Raw genomic sequence first — 10,110 nt, 5'->3', positions numbered from 1 at the left:
GGCCAATGATATTCATCTGTACCAGCTGCGAAAGGGATTGTCACTCACGAGTCATCCTCTGCAGCCACAACGAACGATGTTTAATACAGAAGTGACCTACACGCCAGGCGTAGCCCATCGCCGTCCGAGACGGACAGTTGCCTATTACTATTACAGCTACAGCTACAACTGCAAGAGCGGGTCAGAGGCTGGGAACTCTGCGGCGACTAACTCACCTCTTGACTCGCCAAAGCCTGCCCACCATCTACAAGGCACAAGTCAGGAATGTGATGGAATACTCATGCCTGGATGAGTGCAGCTCCAACAACACTCAAGAGATTGACACCATCAGGTCAAAGCAGCCCACTTGATTGGCACCCCATCCACCACCTGAAACATTCATTCCCTCTAGCACCAGTGCAGAGTGGCAGCAGTGTGTAACATTTACAATATGTACTGCAGCAACTTGCCAAGCCTCCTTCAACAGCACCTTCCAACCCACAAACTCAACCACCTAGAAGGACAAAGGTAGCAGACGCATGGGAACATCACCACCTTCAAGTTCCCCTCCAAGTCACACACCCTCCTGACTTGGCACTATACCGCCATTCCTTTACTGTTGCAGGGTCAAAAACTAGGAACACCCTCCCAAAAATCACTGTGGAGGTGCCAGAGGACTGAACAGTGGCAAATGTGACTTCCTATTTCAACAAAGGGTGTAAGGGGAAACTACAGGCCAGTGTGATTAACAGCAGTGGTGAGTAAGGTTTTAGAAACAATATTAGGGAAAAAATCAACAGTCACTTGGAGAGATTTGAGTTAATTGAGGAGAGTGAGCATGGATTTATAAATGGGAGTTCATGCTTGACTAACTGCATTTTTTGATGAACTAACAGGAAGATGATGCAGCGAATGTTGTTGATATGGATTTTAAGAAGGATGGATGGATGGATTCAGAATGAATGATAAGGTAGCACATAAAAGGATGGTTAACAAAATTGAGGTTCATGGAATAGGAGAGTCACTGTCCAATTGGATAGAAAATTGCTTTAAGGACAGAAAATAGCGAATCATAGTAAACGGTTCTTTGTCAGGCTGGAGGATAGTCGACAGTGGGTGTTCTCCAGTGGTCACTGTGAGAACCACTGCTTTTTCTGCTATATGTAAATGACTCGGATCTTGGAATATCGAGTAGAATCTCAAAATATACCGATAACACCAAACCTGGAGGAGTGGTAAACAGTGAGGATGATATGACCTGCCTGCAACAGGACAGTGATTGGCGAGCAGAATGGGCAGACAGGTGGCAGATAGAATTTAATAGTGACTAGTGTAAGGTGATGCATTATATCAGAAGGAATTGGGAGAGACAATATATACTTAATAGCACAGTTCTAAATAGAACTAAAAATAATGCACCTTGTAAGTGGCTTGTTGGTCTAGGGGTATGATTCCCACTTTGGGTGTCTGATTGGTTAATATGCGAGAGGTTAACAGACTAGCCCTTCTTCATTTGTGTTTTTAGTTGAAGGTCATCAATTGGTTGCAGCCTTACAGAAAGCGAAATTGACGTTCATACAGATCCTGTTTGAGGACCAGAGAACTGGATTCAAAGAGTCTGTCGACAAAATTGAAATGAACAAAATGTACAGGTCACCAAGTGGGTGTCTGAAGGTGGAGCAGTAACTGAGAGCTGGATACAAAAACAACACGACTAGTAGCTAATATGGAATGGAATTCTTCTGTGTTTCTGTTGTTCGGTTTCGATTAGGGTGGCACAGTGGCGCAGTGGTTAGACCCACAAACTCACAGTTTCAGGGCCCTGGGCTCAATTCTGAGTGCTGCCTGTGTGGAGTTTGCAAGTTCTTCCTGTGTCTGTGTGGGTTTTTGCTGGGTGGTCTGGTTTCCTCCCCCCTCCAAAGACTTGCAGGTGATAGGTAAATTGCCCGTAGTGTAGGTAGGTGGTAGGGAATATGGGATTCCTGGAGGGTTAGTATAAATGGGTGGTTGTTGGTCGCCACAGACTTGGTGGGCCGAAGGGCCTATTTCAGTGCTGTATCTCTAATAATAATAACTCATCGATTTTCTTGTTTTTCTCTTTTTTGATGCGTTTGAATAATTGTGGATCCTTCTTCAGGGTGTTTCCGTTCACCAGGAAGTTCTGACCTCTGATGATGTTGATCATAATAAGCTTCTGATAGTTTTGGAACTGAGCAAATTTCCTTTGCTTGAGTCTGCAAGATGTAACTCAGTCTGACATGTGGATCCAAGGGAGGATTTGAAAGCCACCCATGCATTGGAGCATACAGTTGTATCCATCCAATAAGAGAGTGAGTAGAAGTGACAGTTCAGTCAGTCGAATATGAGACTTTTAATCTCAGGGTTGTGAGTTTGAGTGCCATTCTGTTTTTCCCTTTTTTGAGGCTTCATTAGCAGAGAGTGCAAGGAGTGTTTGAAATGAAATTCAACAACAGTATGAGAAAGTCTCACTTTGATTCAGGACTCTTCTCTCTGCAGCATCTCACTGCAAAAGATTGAACTTTATCTCATTTCTTTCTCAGCTCGGGGTCAGTGCGGCTCGGTGGGACTTCTGGCTGTCTCCCGCTTCACAATCCATCAGTACTGAGAAAGCAATGGGGAATATTACTCACATGTTGTGTTCTGTAACCTTTCGGAAAAATTGAATGTATGTATTTTCTTCCAAAACAAGGACACAAAGACATTAACAACGTGGGGCTGAAATAGCTCAGTTGGGGGAGTGTTAGATTGAAGATCTAAAGGCAATTTCAATTCTTTATGCGTCCCATGCTTTTGTTCTGATTTTCCAGTTGTACAATTTACTTTCAAATTATTTCCCAAGCACCAGTGGATTGAATTTGAGAAACAACACAGAGTCATTTGCAGCACAGAAGGTGGTCATTTGGCCTATCGTGTCCATGCTGGCTCTCCCCGGAGCAATCGAGTCAGTTCCACTCACCAGCTCGATCCCTTTCCTCCTGCAAGTTTCTTTCCTTCAAGTATCCATCCAATTTCCTTTTCAAATCATTGATTGTCTCTGCTTCCACCTCACTCGTGGGTCAGGTCATTACCACCCACAACATCAAAAGTTCCACCTCAACAAGGATGGGAAATATTTATATCTTCTATATTTAGCTTATTGTTTATTTCTATGAGAAGAGACTGGCAGTCAACATGAAAGGGAACCCAAAGATCTTTGAGCAGTATATAAGTAATCAGTGGGTAGTAAGAGGTGGAGTGGGCCTTATTAAAGACAAAGAGGATAGTACATGCTGAGAGGTGCTGGGCAATGTTAATATATTTAATGAGTACTTTGTATCAGTGATCACTAAGGAATTGGAATCTGACAAAATATCAGTAGAAGCGGAGAGAGTAGAGGCAATGGATCGGGTACAAATTGAAGAGGGAGCTACTAAAAAGGCAGGCTGTGCTTAGGGTAGATAAATCACCTGGTCCGGAATGCTCACATCCCAGGTTGCGAAAGGAAATGCGGATGCAGATAACGGAAGGGCTTGTTATAATATTCCAATCTTCCCTGGATACGGGGGAGGTGCCAGAGGATTGAACAGAGGCAAATGTGACACCCTTATTCAAGAAAGGCTGTAAGGACAGTCTGGGTAACTACAGGCCAGTTAGATTAACAGCAGTTTTGGGTAAGGTTTTAGAAAGAATAATCAGGGTAAAAAATCAACAGTCACTGGAGAGGTTTGAGTTAATTAAGGATAGCGAGCAGGGATTTATAAATGGGAGTTCATGCTTGACTAATCTTAACAGCATTTTTTGATGAACTAACAGAGCAGGTTGATGAAGGGAATGCAGTGGATGTTGTTTATATGGATTTTATGAAAGTATTTGATAAGGTACCACATAAAAGGGTGGTTAACAAAATTGAGGTTCATGGAATAGGAGGATCAGTGTCCAATTTGATAGAAAAGTGGCTTAAGGACAGAAAACAGTGAGTCATATTAAATGGTTCTTTGTCAGACTGGAGGATAGTCGACAGTGGTGCTCCCCAGGGGTAAGTGCCAGAATCACTGCTTTTTTTGCTACAGATAAATGACTTGGATCTTGAAATATAGAGTAGAATCTCAAAATATGCCGATAACACCAAACCTGGATGAGTGGCAAACAGTGAGGATGATATGAATTGTTTGCAACAGGACAGTGACAGGCTAGCAGAATGGGCAGACAGGTGGCAGCTGGAATTTAATAGTGACTGATGTGAGGTGATGTATTTTAGCAGAAGGAATAGGGAGAGACAATATATACTCAATGCTACAGTTGTGAAGAATGTGCAGGAGTAGAGGGACTTGGGTGCATGTCCATCAATCTTTGAAGTTGGCAAGACATATTGCGTGAGCGGTTAGCAAAGTATATGGAATCTTGGGCTTTATAAATAGAGGCATTGAGTACAAAAGCAGGGGAATTATGCTGAACCATTATAAAGCTCTGGTTTGGCCCCAATTGGAGTGTTGCGTCCAGTTCTGCTCACCACACTTTAGAAAGAATGTGCGGACCCTTGAGAGGATGCAGAGGAGATTTACCAGAATGGTTCCAGGTATGGAGGATTATAGTTTCAAGGTTAGGCTGGAAAAGCTAGGGTTGTTCTGCCTGTATCAAAGGAGATTGAGGGGAGAATTGATAGAGGTGTATAAGGCTATGACAGTTTTAGATAAGTTGGCAAGGAAAAATTGTTCCCATTAACTATTTGTACAAGGACTAGGGACACAGATTGAATGTTTTGGGCAAGAGATGCAGGGGGAATGTGCGGAAGAACCTTTTTTACACAGTGATTGGTAATGATCTGCAACTCGCTGCCCATGAGGGTGATGGAAGTGGAAACAATCGATGATTACAAAAGGAATTTGGATGGGCCCTTGAAGGAAATACATTTACAGGGCTACGGGGATCGAGCATTCGTGTGGGACTGACTGGATCGTTCCCTGGAGAGCCGCCATGGATTCGATGGGGCGAATGGCCTCCTTTTATCCCACAAATGACTCAGTGACTCAATGACTCCAGGTCACTCGCAGAGTCAAGAAAACAGAGTGATGGATTTAACACAACATTATAAGTTATGTTTGTTTTGACAAAATGCAATAATAACTCGTCTCCACTCCTCGTGTTTCGAAATCCCACACATTCACTATAATGTGAACAATTATTTCCTGTCTCTCTCTCTCAGATTTGTAAACTTCACTGTATTGGAGTGAGGTGACATCTACTGGCAGGAAACAAGAACTGCAATCAAGCGGCAGAAACTCCATTGTCTGTCAGGGTTAAAGAAACATTGCAATGTGAGGAAATAGCGAAGTGGTTTGATTGGGTAGATGGAGACATGATTCCACTTGTGGTGGTGTCCGAAGCAAGGGCCGGAAATACGAAATTGTCATTCATAAAAGAAATGAGGAATTCATGAAAAATGTAATTATGTAGTGAATGGTTAGAATGTGGATAGAATAGAAAGTGAGATTGGATGGACAGAAGCAGTCTGAAAGGATGGCTGAGACAAAAGGTGAACACCCTGAAACGTTAACTGTGTTTCTCTCTCCACAGATGCTGCCAGAGCTGTTGAATATTTCCAACACTTTCTGTTATGATTTCAGCATTTACAGGATGTTGCTTTGATCTGAAAAAAAATGGATGAACAGCTTTTCCACAGAAGCTAAACATGCATGTATTGTAAGTGGCTTGTTGGTCTAGAGGTATGATTCTTGCTTTGGGTAGACAATTGGTTAATATGCGAGAGGTCCTGGGTTCAACTCCCGGACGAGCCCATTCTCTTTTGTGTTTTTAGTTGAAGGTCATCGATCGGTTGCAGCCTGACAGCAGGCGGAATTGACTTTCATGCGGAGCCTGTTTGAGGACCAGAGAACTGGATTCAAAGAGCCAGTCGACAAAATTGAAATGAACAAAATGTACAGATCACGAAGGGGGTGTATGAAGGTGGAGCAGTAACTGAGAGCTGGATACAGGAACAACACGACTAGTATCTGGTATGGAATGGAATTCTTCTGTGTTTCTGTTGTTTGGTTTGGATTAACTCATGGATTTATTGGTTTTTCACTTTTTTGATGCGTTTGAAGAATCGTGGATCCTTCTTCGGCGTGTTTTCTTTCACCAGGTAGTTCTGACCTCTGATGATGTTGATCGTAATCAGCTTCAACTCACGGATAGTTTTGGAACTGAGCAGATTTCCTTTGCTTAAGTCTACAACATGTAACTCAGACTGACATGTGGATCCATGGGAGGATTTGAAAGCTGCCCCTGCATTGGAGTATACAGTTGCATCCATCCAATAAGAGACTGAGTAGAAGTGACAGTTCAGTCAGTCGAACATGAGACTTTTAATCTCAGGGTTGTGAGTTTGAGTGCCATTCTGTTTTTCCCTTTTTGGGGGGCTTCATTAGCAGAGAGTACAAGGAGTGTGTGACATGAAATTCAACAACAGTATGAGAAAGTCTCACTTTGATTCGGGACTCCTCTCTCTGCAGCATCTCGCTGTGAGAGATTGAACTTTATCACATTTCTTTCTCAGCTCAGGGTCAGTGTGGCTCAGTGGGACTTCTGGCTGTCTCCCGCTTCACAATCCATCAGTGCTGAGAAAGCAATGGGGAATATTACTCATATGTTGTGTTCTGTAACCTTTCAGAAACAATTGAATGTATGTATTTTCTTCCAAAACATTCATTCTCAGTACAGAGAAAAATAGAGTATATGATTGACTGTTTCAGGAAGTGAGAAATGTTTAAAATATGTTGTGACCAGTGGAGAAATGGGATGATAAGATAGTGCCCTCTTCTGATTTCAACTGTACAAGCATTTGTTGTTTGGCTCTGTAGCTTAGTTGGCTGAAACACCTGCTTATTAAATAGGAGATTCTGGGTTCAACTCCCAGCAGAGCCTTGTGTCATTATTAACAACATGCTTTAGAAGTTCACATCTGCGTCTTGTGAGCTTGAACTCATAACTCAAGTTACATGATGAATTTCAGTCACAGGAGAAAACAACCTTTGTGACGGATGTGAGTTTGGAATGGCTGTTCCTCCTTGTCCAGAAATTCAGTCCTGATATTTCAAAGGTAACTTCTTTGATAGAAATTTGTTCACCGTTCCATTCAACCTGGAAAACAGCTTGACATTAATCTCACTGAAGGAACGTGTGACCGTGTTCTGTGTTGCAGAGTTTTTGTGTCATTATGTGTTGCTTTTAAACGAGACTGGGACATGACGCAAGTGGGAGATTAGATCTTAGATACAGCACTGAAACAGGCCCTTCGGCCCACCGAGTCTGTGCCGAACATCAACAACACATTTAGACTAATCCGACATTCCCACCAAACATCCCCACCTGTCCCTATATTACCCGACCACCTACCTATACTAGTGGCAATTTATAATGGCCAATTTACCTACCAACCTGCAAGTCTTTTGGCTTGTGGGAGGAAACCGGAGCACCCGGAGAAAACCCACGCAGACACAGGGAGAACTTGCAAACTCCACACAGGCAGTACCCGGAATCGAACCCGGGTCTCTGAAGCTGTGAAGCTGCGGTGCGAACCACTGCGCCACTGTGCCACCCACAATTGGGTTTATCTGAGGTTTGGAATATTTGTCAGTCAGGAACAAGAAAAATCAAAGTAACCAAATAAGAAAACCTATGTCTCGTGGTTACCGAGAAAAGTTCAGAATATATTAAACTTTGTTCTATTCAATACAACTGTGTGAACTTTGACCTTTCCTGCCTTTTATAAACAGTGTTTGAAGTGTCTCAGTAAAAATGTTCAGTGTTGATGAGAGTGGGGTCTGGGTGGGCATCTGCTGACTGTGACAGGGTCAGGACTGGATGCAGGAAGTTCTCTGACAGTCTCTCTCTCTCTCTCTCTCTCTGATGGGTTGAGTTGATTTTCAACTGGCAGCTGTTGGTGTTTCGATAAATCAAGTTCCCTCCACTGATTTTTTTGGACAGACTGCAGTATAAGGATGTAAAGGGTTAATGCTGAAGACAGTGGGATCAACCCCTCCCACTGTCAGAGTGATGATGTAACAGTCACATGAGATGAGGTTTGGGAGAAGAGAGAGCAGCACCAAGGATGCTAGCTTCGGAGGCTTGATGAGTGTGTATATAGTATTGCGTAAATTAGAAAAGAGTTCTCAGTTCTTTCAGCAGGAAATGTGTCCAGAAAATATCGAGAAACTCACAATTTTATTATTCAGGAGTCGGAACACAGATATTAACACCAAGTGACAGTTCTGGGTTCATTAACAAAAAAAAGGTAGTGAATAATATTGCTGACTGATTGAAATCCCCCAGTGAGGAGACAGTTAAACAGGTGATCTGTTGGGACATCCCTCGATCCAAGCTTTCTGCAGCGTTTAATCTCCCTTTTTGGTGAAATTCTCTGTTATTTGCAACTTTTTTTAATCCAGCTTTGATGGGCGAGTGAAAAAACTGAAAAAAATTGAACAGTTCCATTCTTTCTTTTCTTCCTTCTTCCCTTCTTTCCATCAGTTTCGCTTTTCTGTCTCAGATCAATATCGTGATGAGAATCCCAATTTAATCTGTTGTTTCTGGTGTTTTATCCATTCCAATCAGAATTCAACATTCCAATCTAATCTATTTGTTATTCCACAGTGACTCTCCATGTGTTTTATTCTGTTGCATTCTCTCACAGTCTGTTTGATGATCAATGTTACATCTCACTCTCTGTTCTGGTGAAGATCAGAAGCAGTGATATCTGTTTACACCACCCGACAAGTCGGTCTGTGGCTGTGCCTCGCTGATCATGTGGGGTTCGGAACATAGGAACAGGAGTCGGCCATTCAGCCCATCGAGTCTGCCCCGCCATTCAATATGATCATGGCTGATCATCCACTTCAATGTCCTTTTCCCCACACTTTCGTCATATTCCCTTATGTCATTTGTATTTAGAAATCTGTCAATCCCTGCTTTAAACATACTCAATGACTGAGCTTCCACAGCCCTCTGGGGTACAGAATTCCAAAGATTTACAACCCTCTGAGGAACAACATTTCTCCTCATCTCTGTCCTAAGTGGCTTCCCCCTTATTTTGAAAATGCGTCCCCTGGTTCTCGACTCCCCAACCAGGGGAAACATCTTAGCTGCATCTACCCTGACTGTCCTTTAAGTATTTTGTAGGTTTCAATGAGATCACCTCTCATTCTTCGAAACTCTAGAGAATACAGTCCCAGTTCCCCAATCTCTCTTCATAGAACAGTCCCACCATCCCAGGAACAAGTCTGATGAACCTTCGTTGAACTCCCTCCATGGCAATAATATCCTTCTTAAGCTAAGGAGACCAAAACTGCACACAGTACTCCAAGTACGGTCTAACCAAGGTTCTGTACAATTGAAGCAAGAATTCACTAATCCTGTACTCAAATCCTCTTGTGATAAAGGCTAACATACTATTAGCCTTTCTAATTGCTTGCTGCACCTGCATGTTAGCTGTCAGTGACTTATTGACATGGATACCAGGTCACCCTTATACTTTATACCTCAGTTAATAAAGGAAAGGATTCCATATACCTGCTGAACCACCTTATTGACCTGTACTGCTACTTCAGGGATCTGTGGACATTCACTCCAACGTCTCTCACTTCCTCTGCACCGTTCAGTGTTCTCCCATTAATTGTGTATTCCTTTGCCTTTTTTGTCCTCCCAAATGCATCACCTCACACTTGTCCAATTTGAATTCCATTTACCACTTTTCTGCCCACCTGACCAGTCTATTGATATCTTCCTGCAGTGTACAGCTATCCTCCTCCCTATCAACACACGGACAATTTCTGTGTCATCTGCAAACATCTTGATTGTGCCCTCTACATTTATGTCCATATCATTAATATATACCACAAAAAGCAGGGGACCTAGTTCTGAGCCCTGTGGAACACCACTGGAAACAGTCCTCCAGTTGCAAAAACACCTGTAACCAATTCCTTCTTGTTTCCTGCCACTGAACCAGTTTTGTATCCAGCTTGCTACATTCCCCTGGATCGCATGCGCTTTTATGTTTTTTTAACCAGTTTGCCATCTGGGACCTTGTCAAAAGCCTTGCTAAAATCCATGTAGACCACATCAACTGCACTATCC

This window comes from Heterodontus francisci, unplaced genomic scaffold (assembly GCF_036365525.1).
Source record: "Heterodontus francisci isolate sHetFra1 unplaced genomic scaffold, sHetFra1.hap1 HAP1_SCAFFOLD_278, whole genome shotgun sequence".
In the NCBI taxonomy this organism is placed as follows: domain Eukaryota; kingdom Metazoa; phylum Chordata; class Chondrichthyes; order Heterodontiformes; family Heterodontidae; genus Heterodontus; species Heterodontus francisci.
This window is presented reverse-complemented; position numbering follows the sequence as displayed.